General features: G+C 42.0%; 2 non-coding genes and 1 pseudogene across 2 annotated transcripts; all 3 read right to left on the reverse strand.

Annotated features, from left to right (window-relative positions):
• Nucleotides 1–1,811: 1,811 nt before the first annotated feature.
• LOC119562725 lies at nt 1,812–11,250 on the reverse strand (annotated as a pseudogene).
• A 401-nt stretch (nt 11,251–11,651) lies between these two features.
• Nucleotides 11,652–11,830, reverse strand: LOC119562727. Its single transcript, XR_005221989.1, has one exon. It is a non-coding gene; the product is annotated as a 5.8S ribosomal RNA (ribosomal RNA).
• A 660-nt stretch (nt 11,831–12,490) lies between these two features.
• On the reverse strand, nt 12,491–14,485 carry LOC119562722. Its single transcript, XR_005221986.1, has one exon. It is a non-coding gene; the product is annotated as a small subunit ribosomal RNA (ribosomal RNA).
• Nucleotides 14,486–16,157: the final 1,672 nt, after the last annotated feature.

Here is a 16,157-nt window from a genome sequence, read left to right on the forward strand (position 1 = left end):
TTTCAATGTATATTTACTTGTTATACATTATTATGCCTTATAGGTATTATACCTATAAGCCATATCCATACGATTCACTTATATAAATATATGTATATTTTTCTATACATAATTTTTTTTTACTTTTGTATGGATTTCTATGCATATCCATAGTTTATATGGATATGCTTGGCGTTTCTATATAGTATTGACAAATTCATATGCATAACATAAGTTTTGACCAATACGAGGAGGGGCCCGCCAACGACCACCTCCCTATAGTAGTTTTTTACCCCACGCACTATTGCGTGCATGTTTACAGTACTAGTGCCAGCTATCATAGGTTTAATATATCGTGTTTCAGTGATATATGGGTAAATTCTACCATTTATTCTTATGTATGTATATGGCATTTCTATGCCATATTTATATAATTCATTCATATCTTAATTTATATTTATTATATTATACATTATTATGCCTTATAGGTATTATACCTATAAGCCATATCCATACGATTCATATACTAGTGCAGCCCCTCACTAGGTTTATATATCTCATTTTAATTATATATTGGTAAATTCTATTATTTATTCTTGTGTATATGGCACTTATATGCCGCCATATCTATAAAAATGCATTTATATTTCAATGTATATTTTCTATATTATACATTATTATGCCTTAAAAAGTTATTATACCTACCATAAGGCGATATCCATACGATTCATTTATATAAAAGATATATGTATAATTTTCTATACATAATTTTTTTTTATGAATATATGGGGTTTCCTAAGCATATCCATATAATACATTTAGTTTTATATGGATTAGATTGGTCTTCTTTATTGTATTGCCAAACTCATATTGATAAAATAAGTTTTGAACAATAAGAGGATCAGCCGCCAACCAACCAACCACTGCTACCATTGGAGGAACATATACTTACTTTTTATATGTCCTCTTACTTGAATGGTCCTCTCTTTACTTGAAAATTTCATTACCATAGGAATCTATTTATACATGGAATATGATTTCCACTACTTTTTCGCGTCACTAATAATTAATATGACGATACAGACTTGCTACCATAACATAAGTCTTGAACAATAATAGGAGCAGCCGCCAACCAACCACCAACCAACCAACCACTGCTACCATTGATAGTAATTTTATATGTCCTCTTTAGTTGAATTTCAATACCATAGGAATATTTATACATGGAATATGTTTTGCCACTACTTTTTCGCGTCACTAATAATATGACGATACAGTCTTGCTACCATAACATAAGTTTTGAACAATAAGAGGAGCAGACACACCAACCAACCAACCGCGCTGCTACCATTATATATACTTATATTTATATAAGTCCTCTTTACTTGAATGTCCTCTTTACTTGAATTTCAATACCATAGGAATATTTATACATGGAATATGTTTTGCCACTACTTTTTCGCGTCACTAATAATATGACGATACAGACTTGCTACCATAACATAAGTTTTGAACAATAAGAGGAGCAGACACCAACCAACCAACCGCTGCTACCATTGAATGAACCATATATACAAACTTTTATATATGTCCTCTTTACTTGAATTTTAATACCATAGGAATATTTATACATGGAATATGTTTGCCACTTTATCATCGCGTCACTAATAAGATGACGATACATTTTGTTTGTTCAATATTTACTTATATATTGATGTTTCCAATTTAGGTCTTTTATATTTCTTCTTCCCTACCTTACACACCACAAACAAAGTGGCGTGCGATGCTGCAAGCAAGCATAATGATTATGCCCGCTTGCAACATCTTTATTATCGAATCATCAAGCAAAGGATAAGCTTCAGTGGATCGCAGTATGGCAGCTGCTCAACCACTTACAACACCTTGCCTGTTACAAAAGTCGTTTACAATTGATTCTAGGCTTTGTCCATTGTATTAAATAATGCTTTTATATGTAACTAGCGCGGCATCAGGTGATCAAAGATCCTCCCAATTTACTATGTTACAAATTACATTGGCATCACATCCATTGTCGTTTATAAAGTAAATTATAAACTTTAAATGGTTTAGAAGCCATACAATGCAAATTGCCCCTTATTTATCATTGCAGTCCAGCACGGATACGACCTTAGAGGCGTTCAGGCATAATCCAACGGACGTAGCGTCATACCACTGTTCGCTCGAACAAGTATTGTGCCATTGGTCCGTACCTGCGGTTCCTCTCGTACTACGCAGGAATGCTGTCGCAACAACGTTTTGTCATTAGTAGGGTAAAACTAACCTGTCTCACGACGGTCTAAACCCAGCTCACGTTCCCTTGCATGGGTGAACAATCCAACGCTTGGTGAATTTTGCTTCACAATGATAGGAAGAGCCGACATCGAAGGATCAAAAAGCGACGTCGCTATGAACGCTTGGCCGCCACAAGCCAGTTATCCCTATGGTAACTTTTCTGACACCTCTTGTTAAAAACTCTTTAAACCAAAAGGATCGATAGGCCGAGCTTTTGCTGTCCCTGTGTGTACTGAACACCGAGATCAAGTCAGCATTTGCCCTTTTGCTCTATGTGTGGTTTCTGTCCGCACTGAGCTGGCCTTGGGACACCTCCGTTATTATTTGAGAGATGTACCGCCCCAGTCAAACTCCCTACCTGGCAATGTCCTTGAATTGGATCATACCTGAGTAATTGGAGTTATACCAAATTTTCAAATCAAAAATACATAAATGCACCGTTTTATTAAAGAATTTGTTTGCGATTATATAACAAACTCGTGATACTTTGATCAAGAAGCTTGCATCAAAACCCAATACCATAAGATATAATAAATATATCCGTATAATGGCTAGGAAATGATACACGTTCCATTTAATCAAGTAAGTAAGGAAACAATAAGAGTAGTGGTATTTCATTGGCGATACCAAACCGAAGTCTAATATCTCCCACTTATTCTACACCTCTTATGTCTCCTTACACTGCCAGATTAGAGTCAAGCTCAAAAGGGTCTTCTTTCCCCGCTAATTATTCCAAGCCCGTTCCCTTGGCTGTGGTTTCGCTAGATAGTAGATAGGGACAGGTGTGTCTCGGATCCCTCCGAATTTATTTTACGTGGCGTGTTCCACAATGAAGGGATTACAACCACGGCATTCTAATATACCCACAAGTGAGTATATAATGCACGGGTCTAGGTTAAGCGCCAGACCAACGCCCCGGACTAGAAGCTATAGCTATGTACATAGCATCCACCCCAGTAGCAATTCGAGTACTTACTTGTCGGGCAAGCACTCCCCCTTGCGTAGGGGCGAGATCTATCTAAAATCTCTACTGTTCTGTGGGTCACAGCACCCGAGTTGTATAACGCAACATCCACGTCGAGCCCGAGGACTCTACCCGCGATATAGGTGTCAACCACAGCCACCACGATACTCCCACAAGGGGGCCAACCTCAATGAGCAGCCTTGGAGCTGCTCAACCCGTGGTACCGAAATTACAGGCTCGGTGAGCCTCACCCCTTCAGCTCCGACAAGCTCGGATGGGGCAACCATTGCCATATTAGTCGCCTCCTACGACAAGCTATGGCAGGCTGTGGCAGTATTCTTCGCCGCTACCACACGGCAAAAGAGGTGTGGGACTAACGTCCCGGCGCCTGTGGTTCCTCCTCCCTCGTCGCATCCATCCTTCGCCTCGAGAAGGCAGCATCGGCAAAAACTCCTAGGAGACGCATCCGTTCTGGGGTCTCGACTACTCCCGCGACGATCCATCTTCCCTGGTCTCGAACGACTCCAAGGGCATCCAGGTCCCGCAAATCGTTGTACAGGCGGCATTCACACAGTATGTGGCGCCAGTCCTCTCTTGCCACGCCACATGAGCATGCGGTCGTGGTGCTGAGGGTCCTGCCTTGCAGAAATGCGTTCATCGACCCGTGTCTGTCAGCAAGAATCCGGCTTTGAGGGTAAAGACAAAGTCTTTCCTCTTGTAGACGAACGCTGCCTCTGGGAAAAACTCGCGAGTCACGGAGCCGTGTTTCCGCGCGATCCCATCTGAGTTGCCACTCATTTAGCAGACGTTCGTCTAGCAGCGCCATCTTAGCTTTCCAGTCCAACACGGACAGGTCCTGTCCGTGGAGCCAGTCGCTCTCATCCAGGGGGACATCCTTCCTCAGCTTGAACTTCACGGCGATCCTGTGAGCATCCAGATCCATTGGAGGAGCACCAGCAAGCACCTGCAGTGCCACCGTGGACACTGTGCGGCATACCGGTAGGCATCCTAAAAGGATGGACCTCTGGCACGAGGTGAGGAGTTTAAGGGACTTGCCCCTACTCGCCGCCTTGTACCAGACCGAGGCACCAAAGAGTGCACATGGGACCATGAGTCCGCTGTAAATCGTCCTCTTAGCACGGGAGCTGAGCCCCCAATCGACTCGAAGCACCCGCGCTAGTCCTCCGGCAACTCCAGCCAGCCGATCTCTGAGAGCAGAGATATGCGGGAGAAAACTCAACCGCTCGCCGACTAAGATGCCAAGGTACCGGCATTTGGTGACGTAAGGCAGGCTTGCTCCAGCAAACCGTACCGTCGGTCTCCTCGTGCGTGAAAGCTGTCCTTTCAGCAACATTATTGCCGTCTTGCTGGTTGACACACTCACTCCAACCTCAGCTCCCCAGGCTCCCACGATGTCCATCAACTGCTCGCCCTTCCGCTCCAGATCGGCACGGGAATTCCCGTCGACGAAAAGCAGAAGATCATCTGCAAACGCGCTCAGAGCACAATGTGGCTCCAAGCGCTGAAGCAGCACATCCATCAGTAAATTCCAAATAAATGGACCACTGACGGACCCTTGCGGGCAGCCCCGTGTAACCGCAACTGTGGCTGCTTCATACCTGCTGATGATGCTTGCGCTACGGCCGGAAAAATAGCTTTTCCACAAGTCGATTTCTCGACAGCCTACGTCGACAAGCCGATCCAGCACCGCACTCCACTCCACGTTTGTCGAAGGCTCCCTTGAAATCGACAAAGATTCCAAGGACCCTCCTCTCGCGACTGTTGGCGACGGTGTTTTTGGCGTGCATCCACGCATCCTCCACGCAGCGTCCAGGCCTGAATCCGAATTGCCATCTGCAGCCATCCGGTAGCACATCCTTCAGCCGATTCACCATGATTCCCTCAAGCGCCTTTCCGAACACTGGCAAAAGGCATATGCCGCGATAAGAGGCAGGATCGCTCCTGTCCTTATCTGGCCCCTTTACCAGCGGTATCACTCTCGGGTGCTTCCACTCGGCCGGAAAGTATCCTTCCGAGATGCACCGAGAGTACAGCTTCGTCAGGTGCTGAGGGATGGCACGCCATACCTCCTTGACAATACCGCCCGTGATGCCATCCATACCCGGCGATCGCCGGCTTCTCAGCCTCGCGACGCTGGTTTGCCACCTCGAAGGCTTCGAGGATCGGTGGGGCACCAGGGGGTATGTCTTCTCGTGTCGTCGACTCCGCAACAGGGAAAAAGTTGCGGAGGAGCACACTTGCGCAGTCGTGCCAAGTTACGGAAAGCGCGCCGTTCGACCGGAGACATCCGAGATCGGCTGTCTTCTTCCGGCCTCGGCATATTCGGTATACGTGCCCCCATGGATCATCCTTGTGCCGTCCCACGAAGTCCCGCCAGTTTTGCTCCTTTGTCGTCAAGATAAGCTTCTTGTACTGGCCTGAGGCAAATCTCAGTCCAGCGGCAAGTTGCTCAGCATCGTCGGTGCCACTCCGGCGAGCTGCCTGCAGCCTACGCCTCAGTCTCCGGACCTCTTGGCGCTTGGTACTCAGCTCAGGATTCCACCATATTACGTTTCCCCTCGCTGCAGGTATCCTGCGCCCTATCACCCTGTCGCACACATCGTGTACGATGGAGCGAAGGGCAGACACATGGTCGTCCAACGGCGATTCCTCCAGTTCCTCGAGACTCTGTGCTGCACTCCTTAACTCTACACTGAATCTTCGCCAACTTGCATTGGAGAGCTTCCATTGCGGTACCGGAGCTAGGCTCTCAACGGTACTGCTCGGATCTGGAGTAACCTCAACAGTGATAATGTTGTGGTCACTCAGCTCCCAGAAGTCAACTCTCCAATCGTAGGTTGCCCATACTCGCGCCGCTTCGTTGGCGAAGGTCACGTCGATATCACTTCTAGAGCGGTGATTATCGAACGTGAACACCTGGCTGGCCGTATTCAGTACACTGGCACCGCTTGCGATTATCCACTCGTTCATGAGCTGTCCCCGTTCGCGGTTCAGGCGGTCTCCAGAGTTGTCTGGGGATTTGCTGAACCACATAGGGGAGACTGCGTTAGCATCAAGTCCGAGGATTGTCGGTGTTCTGCTAGCTAATAGCAGAACCGTATCCAGGTAGTCAGTGTAGGGCTCCAGAGCAGCTAGATGCTGGCAGTATACGGAGGCCAGAAAGATTGTGCCATATCTTCCTGTGACACTCACGCACACTCCGTAGTCCGTCGTCAAAGCCTCGATGGGCATGCAGATGGCAGATGGGTCGTCCACGATGATGGCAGCTTTCTTCCTCCTATCGGCGAATATCCTCATTCCTCCAGGCAGTCCAGTGAGTCGCTTGCCAGCGTCCACGTAGGGCTCCTGGACTAGTGCGAACAGGTGGCCAGCATCTCTCATCTGCTTGGCAAGCTCGATGACAGCGCAACGGCCTCGACCACAGTTAGCTTGGATGAACCTAAACATTAATGTCTAGAGTTCACCCTTGCAAGCACCGCCGCGTATACCGGACATCCAGGGGACAGCATGTGGTGCCCCGACTGGTAGCCCTTAAAACGGCAATTCCGGCAGTCCACCGGGTTCTGACATGCGCGCGCACTGTGGCCAGTCTGTCCGCACTGCCGGCAGACATTCTCTTTATACCGGCAGTCCTTGATCTTGTGGTCAAATCCAACGCATCTGTGGCACGCGTATGTGCGCTCCAACGCCCGGCAATTATAGGCGAACCAGCCAATGTAGGCCTTTCCGCCATCGAGCACGTCGAGGGCCGTGGTGCTGACTTCCAGCGTCACATTAACTGTGGCGCCGTCCGCCTGCGACCACGACTTCTCCAGTCGAACCTGCTTTTTGAACAACTCCAGACTCATCTTATCAGCGAAGTTGTTTTTGTACAACTCGCTCATAAACTCATCCGGCGGCGTCGCAGTGTCCACGTTGCTGACCACAATTTTCGGCGTTTGCGCTGGGCTTTGCTTCACCTCTAGGCCAGCTTCTACAAACTTCTTGTTGGCGACCACCTTTTGTATCTCGCCGGACGATGGGGTGCGGATGATGGCACCGCCACGCGCCAGCCCTCTCACCTCATGCAGACGTACTCCTAGCGAGGGAGCAATCTCCTTTCTGACTTTTTCCGCCAGCTCCTTACCCGAAATTTTCGGGTCGGAACTGTGGACAATGGCCGACCAGGTCTCGCGCGGTTTTCGCGGCATCGGGACCGGAACGGCGGATGGCATCGGGAGGCTTGGATATGCAGAGGCATATGCAGAGGGCATCCGCGGGGCAGAGGGTTGGGTAGTCGGCGGCGGCGGCGGCAGTGGTGCCTTCTTGGACTGCCGATATCGGTCTTCCAGGACCACGTTACGCAGCGCGAGCGCCGAAATAAGGGCCTCATATTTGGCCACGACGAGTAGCAGCTCCCTGGTGGAGCTCCTCACGATAACGCTGGTGTCGAGTATAAGCTCGGTGCGAATCTTCGCAACTTCCGCGGAAATCCGTCCGGGGCCACCCCTCACCACCTCCATGGCGTGGTCATACTTCACGACGTCTCCAGCGGCGGCGGCAGTAGCGGCGTCAGCAGCGGCGTCAGCGCTAGTAGCGACGTCAGCACTGGCAGCAGTGACGGGGTCAGCGGTGGTCTTGATAGTCTTCACCTCTTTTGCGCGCGATGCCACCTTCGATGACGTCATAGGACGTCCTTTGGAGCGCTTTTTTTCTCCGCCGGGTGTAACAATCTTCGCCCTAGCTCCCTTCGCGGACGATGCAGATGATGAAGGGCGACCCTCTGGTTGGTCGTCCCAGTCCTTGTCCGTTTCAACAATATTCGCCCACGATTCCTCGTCGAGCGCAATCAACTTAGCTTTTGGGTTGTCTCGCACCTTACCTCGGCTGCGCTTACCGTCGAGGCGCATCTCGCCCTCGCTCATTGAATCCTCCCCCTCCGACATCTCTTTGGTGGTGTTAAAAATGGGACTCAAAAATACACTCACCCAATTTTTGTTAAGGCCCAGTAGCCTTTTCAGCTCGACTCAAATTTTTAAAACAAAATAAATTACCAAAAATGCTTTCAATTGTTCACAAAAGGAAAACGCGTATTCCGCCGCTCCTGGCGTGTGTATGATCACGCGAGCAACACTACTTGACCGCGCAGCCAAACCGCGGAGTCTGATACCACTTCCGCCAATGTAACTTTTGAGGAAACGCAAAAACACGAATTTTCGAATCGAGCAAAAATAAACAGGTACGATTACTTACACTGCCAGATTAGAGTGTGTAGATAGGGACAGTAGGAATCTCGTTAATCCATTCATGCGCGTCACTAATTAGATGACGAGGCATTTGGCTACCTTAAGAGAGTCATAGTTACTCCCGCCGTTGACCCGCGCTTACTTGAATTTCTTCACTTTGACATTCAGAGCACTGGGCAGAAATCACATTGTGTCAACACCCGCTAGGGCCATCACAATGCTTTGTTTTAATTAGACAGTCGGATTCCCCAAGTCCGTGCCAGTTCTGAATTGATTGTTAATTGATAATCGTTATAATTAATAAGAACTAATTGGTTTAACCCAATTAGTATTCTTAAAAATTTTAGCAAGAAAGTTCCACAATTGGCTACGTAACTAAACTATCCGGGGAACAAGTGACCAACATAAATGCCAGACACTCTATTTACCCAGAACGAGCACATAAACCATGTTATTGTTTCCCAATCAAGCCCGACTATCTCAATCTTCAGAGCCAATCCTTATCCCGAAGTTACGGATCTAATTTGCCGACTTCCCTTACCTACATTATTCTATCGACTAGAGACTCTTCACCTTGGAGACCAGCTGCGGATATTGGTACGGCCTGTTGAGAAGTTTGCGTGTCCCCACCATAAATTTTCAAGGTCCGAGGAGAAAATATCGACACAACAGTATATGTCATGCTCTTCTAGCCCATCTACCATATCTCTCTGCGAAAGACTTCCATGGTAGTACGGCTATAAAACAGAAAAGAAAACTCTTCCGATATCTCTCGACGGCTTCTTTATGGTCGTTCCTGTTGCCAGGATGAGCACGAGGCCCATATTTAATAACAAACGGATACTCAACAGGTTACGGAATTGGAACCGTATTCCCTTTCGTTCAAAATTATTCAAGTATATTAATTAGCTTGATTTATATAATATAATTATATTTGTATGGCATTTGTGTTTTACTTGAAAATTTTCGGCTTTCGCCTTGAACTTAGGACCGACTAACTCGTGATCAACCACTGTTCACACGAAACCCTTCTCCACTTCAGTCCTCCAAGGTCTCATTCGATTATTTGCTACTACCACCAAGATCTGTACCAATGGCAGCTCCATGCAGGCTTACGCCAAACACTTCTACGCATACCATTGTACCTTCCTACTCACTAAAGTTTCAAAATTTATATCACAAGTAATATAAATCATCTACTTTAGCGGTAATGTATAGGTATACAACTTAAGCGCCATCCATTTTAAGGGCTAGTTGCTTCGGCAGGTGAGTTGTTACACACTCCTTAGCGGATTTCGACTTCCATGATCACCGTCCTGCTGTTTTAAGCAACCAACGCCTTTCATGGTATCTGCATGAGTTGTTAATTTGGGCACCGTAACATTACGTTTGGTTCATCCCACAGCGCCAGTTCTGCTTACCAAAAGTGGCCCACTGGGCACATTATATCATAACCTTGAACTTCATATCAAGAAAGTTAAGGTTCTTACCCATTTAAAGTTTGAGAATAGGTTAAGATCGTTTCGACCCTAAGGCCTCTAATCATTCGCTTTACCAGATAAGATTATTTTATATAACATTAAAATGCACCAGCTATCCTGAGGGAAACTTCGGAAGGAACCAGCTACTAGATGGTTCGATTGGTCTTTCGCCCCTATACTCAATTCTGACAATCGATTTGCACGTCAGAACTGTTTCGGTCTTCCATCAGGGTTTCCCCTGACTTCAACCTGATCAAGTATAGTTCACCATCTTTCGGGTCACAGCATATATGCTCAAGGTACGTTCCAGTTAGAGGCATAAATAATATAAATATCATTATACATAACTATATAGAACGCCCCGGGATTGTGTTAATTAGCTATAAATAGTTAAAAAACTAATCCCATTATTAGTCAAGTTAATTACGCTATTAGGTTTATATCCCAATAACTTGCACATATGTTAGACTCCTTGGTCCGTGTTTCAAGACGGGTCCCGAAGGTATCCTGAATCTTTCGCATTGTTAATCATACAAGTGCATATAATAAACACAAAAATCAATGATAATTATGCCATTATATAATTCCGAAAAATTAACGCACTGTATTCATATAAATCTATCAGCACTTTATCAAATTAATAACATTTATTCTGTGTTAAAATGCAAGCAAATTAATTTGAATAAACTATAAGTTATATTTTATGATAAATTTTGTATGCTAATAGATTACAATGTCCTTATATGGAAAAAATGCACACTATTATCATAATATTGTTTAAATATTACAATTTTAATGATGAATTTTCCATAACGGATATTCAGGTTCATCGGGCTTAACCTCTAAGCAGTTTCACGTACTGTTTAACTCTCTATTCAGAGTTCTTTTCAACTTTCCCTCACGGTACTTGTTTACTATCGGTCTCATGGTTATATTTAGTTTTAGATGGAGTTTACCACCCACTTAGTGCTGCACTATCAAGCAACACGACTCTTTGGAAACATCATCTAGTAATCATTAACGTTATACGGGCCTGGCACCCTCTATGGGTAAATGGCCTCATTTAAGAAGGACTTAAATCGTTAATTTCTCATACTAGAATATTGACGCTCCATACACTGCATCTCACATTTGCCATATAGACAAAGTGACTTAGTGCTGAACTGATTTCTTTTCGCTCGCCGCTACTAAGAAAATCCTGGTTAGTTTCTTTTCCTCCCCTAATTAATATGCTTAAATTCAGGGGGTAGTCCCATATGAGTTGAGGTTGTGTATAACTTTTTTTGCAATTAATTCTTTATATATAATGATAAAACATTTTATTAAATTCGTTATATATTTTATATATTTGTATGGCATTTGTTTGGTCTAACGAATCAACGAAGAATAATAATATTGTCAACGGCTTTCTATTTACTAATCTTTAATAAGAGACAATTCTAGATAAATTTTTTATGCTAGACATTTCTCAGTATTATTTGATTGAAAAAGAAAATATTTCTCTTCGTTTTTCACATTCAAATTATTTACTAATGTGAGATAATGTTTTTCATATATTTGTTAATATTATGAATAATATAATAATTAAATTATTATTATCCAATAATATACCATATGCTTATAAAATTTCATTATAAAATTTATATAAACAACTTAATTAGCATAGTCTTACAACCCTCAACCATATGTAGTCCAAGCAGCACTATAAAATTAATTAAAGTACATAACAGCATGGACTGCGATATGCGTTCAAAATGTCGATGTTCATGTGTCCTGCAGTTCACACGATGACGCACAGTTTGCTGCGTTCTTCATCGACCCATGAGCCGAGTGATCCACCGCTTAGAGTTTTATATATTGGTTTGGTAATTTTGTCATATATGTTTTTATTGAAAGAAATTAAAAATACACCATTTTACTGGCATATATCAATTCCTTCAATAAATTGATTTTTATACCTAAAACGAATGCTGCGAAATGTCTTAGTTTCATATAACCAATAATATATCAAGTATTTTTTAAATGGCAATTTACGGTATTAATACTTTTTTTTAGCGATATATATTGAAATTTATATAAAACATTAACCTGTAATAATCAGGTACAACATTGTACATTTTAGGTTGTTGCATTATCCAATGTATGCGCATAACTGAGATGAACAATACATATCGCAACGCGTGTATATTATGGTCCATATACACACAGTGTTTTATTAATTAATTGCATTTAATATACAATATAATAATAATATTAAATAAATTTAATAATTTCGATTTGCTTGTTCGAATTTGTTATTTGTTTGCTTTTGCTTATTTATTTATCTCTTATTTAATGCAATAATATATTTATTATTACAATTATTATTTCGATTTGCTTGTTCGAAATTTTATATTTGATCTATAAAAGATCATATTTTTGGCAATTTATATTTTATTTGTATTACTATAATATATTATATTATTATAATAAAAACAAATTTTTTTATTAACGGTAAGGATATTAAACAATAATGATCCTTCCGCAGGTTCACCTACGGAAACCTTGTTACGACTTTTACTTCCTCTAAATAATCAAGTTCGGTCAACTTTTGCGAAACAACCGTAACACACAAGGCGTCACAGTGATCACGTCCGGAGACCTCACTAAATAATTCAATCGGTAGTAGCGACGGGCGGTGTGTACAAAGGGCAGGGACGTAATCAATGCGAGTTAATGACTCACACTTACTGGGAATTCCAAGTTCATGTGAACAGTTTCAGTTCACAATCCCAAGCATGAAAGTGGTTCAGCGGTTTACCCGGACCTCTCGGTCTAGGAAATACACGTTGATACTTTCATTGTAGCGCGCGTGCAGCCCAGGACATCTAAGGGCATCACAGACCTGTTATTGCTCAATCTCATTATTGCTAGACGCAATTTGTCCATTTAAGAAGCTAGTGTCCTTATAATGGGACAAACCAACAGGTACGGCTCCACTTATATAAACACATTCAAACACAATAAACATTTTACTGCCACCATGAATGAAGGCTATATAAGCTTCAACACCATAATCCTGAAGATATCTATTTAATATATTTGAGTCTCGTTCGTTATCGGAATTAACCAGACAAATCACTCCACGAACTAAGAACGGCCATGCACCACCACCCATAGATTCGAGAAAGAGCTATCAATCTGTCTTACACACTTATGTTCGGACCTGGTAAGTTTTCCCGTGTTGAGTCAAATTAAGCCGCAGGCTCCACTCCTGGTGGTGCCCTTCCGTCAATTCCTTTAAGTTTCAGCTTTGCAACCATACTTCCCCCGGAGCCCAAAAGCTTTGGTTTCCCGGGAAGCGACTGAGAGAGCCATAAAAGTAGCTACACCCAATTGCTAGCTGGCATCGTTTATGGTTAGAACTAGGGCGGTATCTGATCGCCTTCGAACCTCTAACTTTCGTTCTTGATTAATGAAAACATCTTTGGCAAATGCTTTCGCTTAAGTTAGTCTTACGACGGTCCAAGAATTTCACCTCTCGCGTCGTAATACTAATGCCCCCAAACTGCTTCTATTAATCATTACCTCTTGATCTGAAAACCAATGAAAGCAGAACAGAGGTCTTATTTCATTATCCCATGCACAGAATATTCAGGCATTTGAAGCCTGCTTTAAGCACTCTAATTTGTTCAAAGTAATTGTACCGGCCCACAATAACACTCGTTTAAGAGCACTAATGCAGGTTTTTAAATAGGAGGAACATATGAAAAAATACAAGTATCTAAGCACATGTAAGAACTCCACCGGTAATACGCTTACATACATAAAGGTATAGTACTAACCACAATTGTAAGTTGTACTACCCGTATGAAGCACAAGTTCAACTACGAACGTTTTAACCGCAACAACTTTAATATACGCTATTGGAGCTGGAATTACCGCGGCTGCTGGCACCAGACTTGCCCTCCAATTGGTCCTTGTTAAAGGATTTAAAGTGTACTCATTCCAATTACAGGGCCTCGGATATGAGTCCTGTATTGTTATTTTTCGTCACTACCTCCCCGAGCTGGGAGTGGGTAATTTACGCGCCTGCTGCCTTCCTTAGATGTGGTAGCCGTTTCTCAGGCTCCCTCTCCGGAATCGAACCCTGATTCCCCGTTACCCGTTGCAACCATGGTAGTCCTAGATACTACCATCAAAAGTTGATAGGGCAGACATTTGAAAGATCTGTCGTCGGTACAAGACCATACGATCTGCATGTTATCTAGAGTTCAACCAATATAACGATCTTGCGATCGCTTGGTTTTAGCCTAATAAAAGCACATGTCCCATAAGGTTCATGTTTTAATTGCATGTATTAGCTCTAGAATTACCACAGTTATCCAAGTAACTGTTAACGATCTAAGGAACCATAACTGATATAATGAGCCTTTTGCGGTTTCACTTTTAATTCGTGTGTACTTAGACATGCATGGCTTAATCTTTGAGACAAGCATATAACTACTGGCAGGATCAACCAGAATAATGTTTTTATTCATATTTCATTCATATTTTTGAATAGAAATTAGCAATATAAATTTTATAGATTGTTTTCTATCGAATACGGCCATTTTTATATAGCATTCGTATACGTTTGTTGTTTTCACAATATATACTTGTTCCGCCACTAATAATAACAAGTTTTTTAATTATTGATGTTAAAAACACAATATTTTTTTTCGTAATACGTAATAATTTTCTTTATATTTGCATATTTCATTCTAAAATATCTTTTTTGTTCGACATACGTCATTATTGTATCCACACATGTACAATTTTTGTTTAACCAATATAAAATATTGAATTAAATCATTTGTATTTTGATGATAAATTTAAAATTTATCTGTATATATTCATATAAGACTCTTTGGTAATATATAATATAAAACCGAGCGCATATATGATATGTACGTTAGAAAAAATAATATATATATATATTATTTTCTTTTAATATAGGGACACCTCTTTTAATTTATCCCCGCAGGGAATTATCACATAACTCAGTATGTGATAATGGCAGACCAATATACATATATATCAAGATTATCAATACAAAATATATATCATTATTAGCCTGCCTCAATTGTAATTATTTATTTGGATTAACGATAAAGTTCGGAAACAATTTGTTATTCTATGTATAATAGAAACCTTGGCCTTTGTTTCAACATTATTATCTTTGGGCTTAAAATATTAACCGTGGAGCCAAGTCTCATATTCATAAATGAATAAAGAAACAAATTTGACGGATTAATATCTTCTCTACCGACAGACAGTATTTTGTCACGTCAATAGTAGATGGCCGGCCCATTGACCATCCTATAGTAGTTTTTGGACCCAATATCTTTAATTCGGGTATTTTCAATTGTCTTTGCCAATCAACCGTTTGGTACTCTCTCATATAATAAGAGAATACACATATAATTCCATTATATGGATATATCTTCATTATTTTATTTGCTACATCACCCTATAATAGTTTTTGAACCCGTCAACTTCAATTCGGGTATTTTCAATTGTCTTTGCCAACCATTTATATGGTATTCTCTATTATAATAAGAGAATACTAGTGTATATCCATTATATGGATATATCATCTTCATATTATTTGCTACACCACCCTATAGTAGTTTTTGAACCCATCATCTGCAATTCGGGTATTTTCAATTGTCTTTGCCAACCAACTATACGGTATTCTCTCTTATAATAAGAGAATACAAGTATATTTTCATTATATGGATATAATGCCATTTATTTTTCAATATCCATATAATTCATTTAGTTTTGTATGTACAAAACAAGTTTTCTTTATAGTATTGACAAAATCATATGTTTACGCATAACATAAGTTTTGACCAATACGAGGAGGGGCCCGCCAACGACCACCTCCCTATAGTAGTTTTTTACCCCACGCACTACTGCGTGCCTGTTTACAGTACTAGTGCCAGCTATCACTAGGTTTATATATCATGTTTCAGTGATATATGGGTAAATTCTACCATTTATTCTTATGTATATGGCATTTCTATGCCATATTTATACAATCCATTCATATCTTAATGTATATTTATTATATTATACATTATTATGCCTTATAGGTATTATACCTATAAGCCATATCCATACGATTCATTCACTAGTGCCGCCCCTCACTAG

Source organism: Drosophila subpulchrella, unplaced genomic scaffold (assembly GCF_014743375.2).
Source record: "Drosophila subpulchrella strain 33 F10 #4 breed RU33 unplaced genomic scaffold, RU_Dsub_v1.1 Primary Assembly Seq89, whole genome shotgun sequence".
NCBI lineage: Eukaryota > Metazoa > Arthropoda > Insecta > Diptera > Drosophilidae > Drosophila > Drosophila subpulchrella.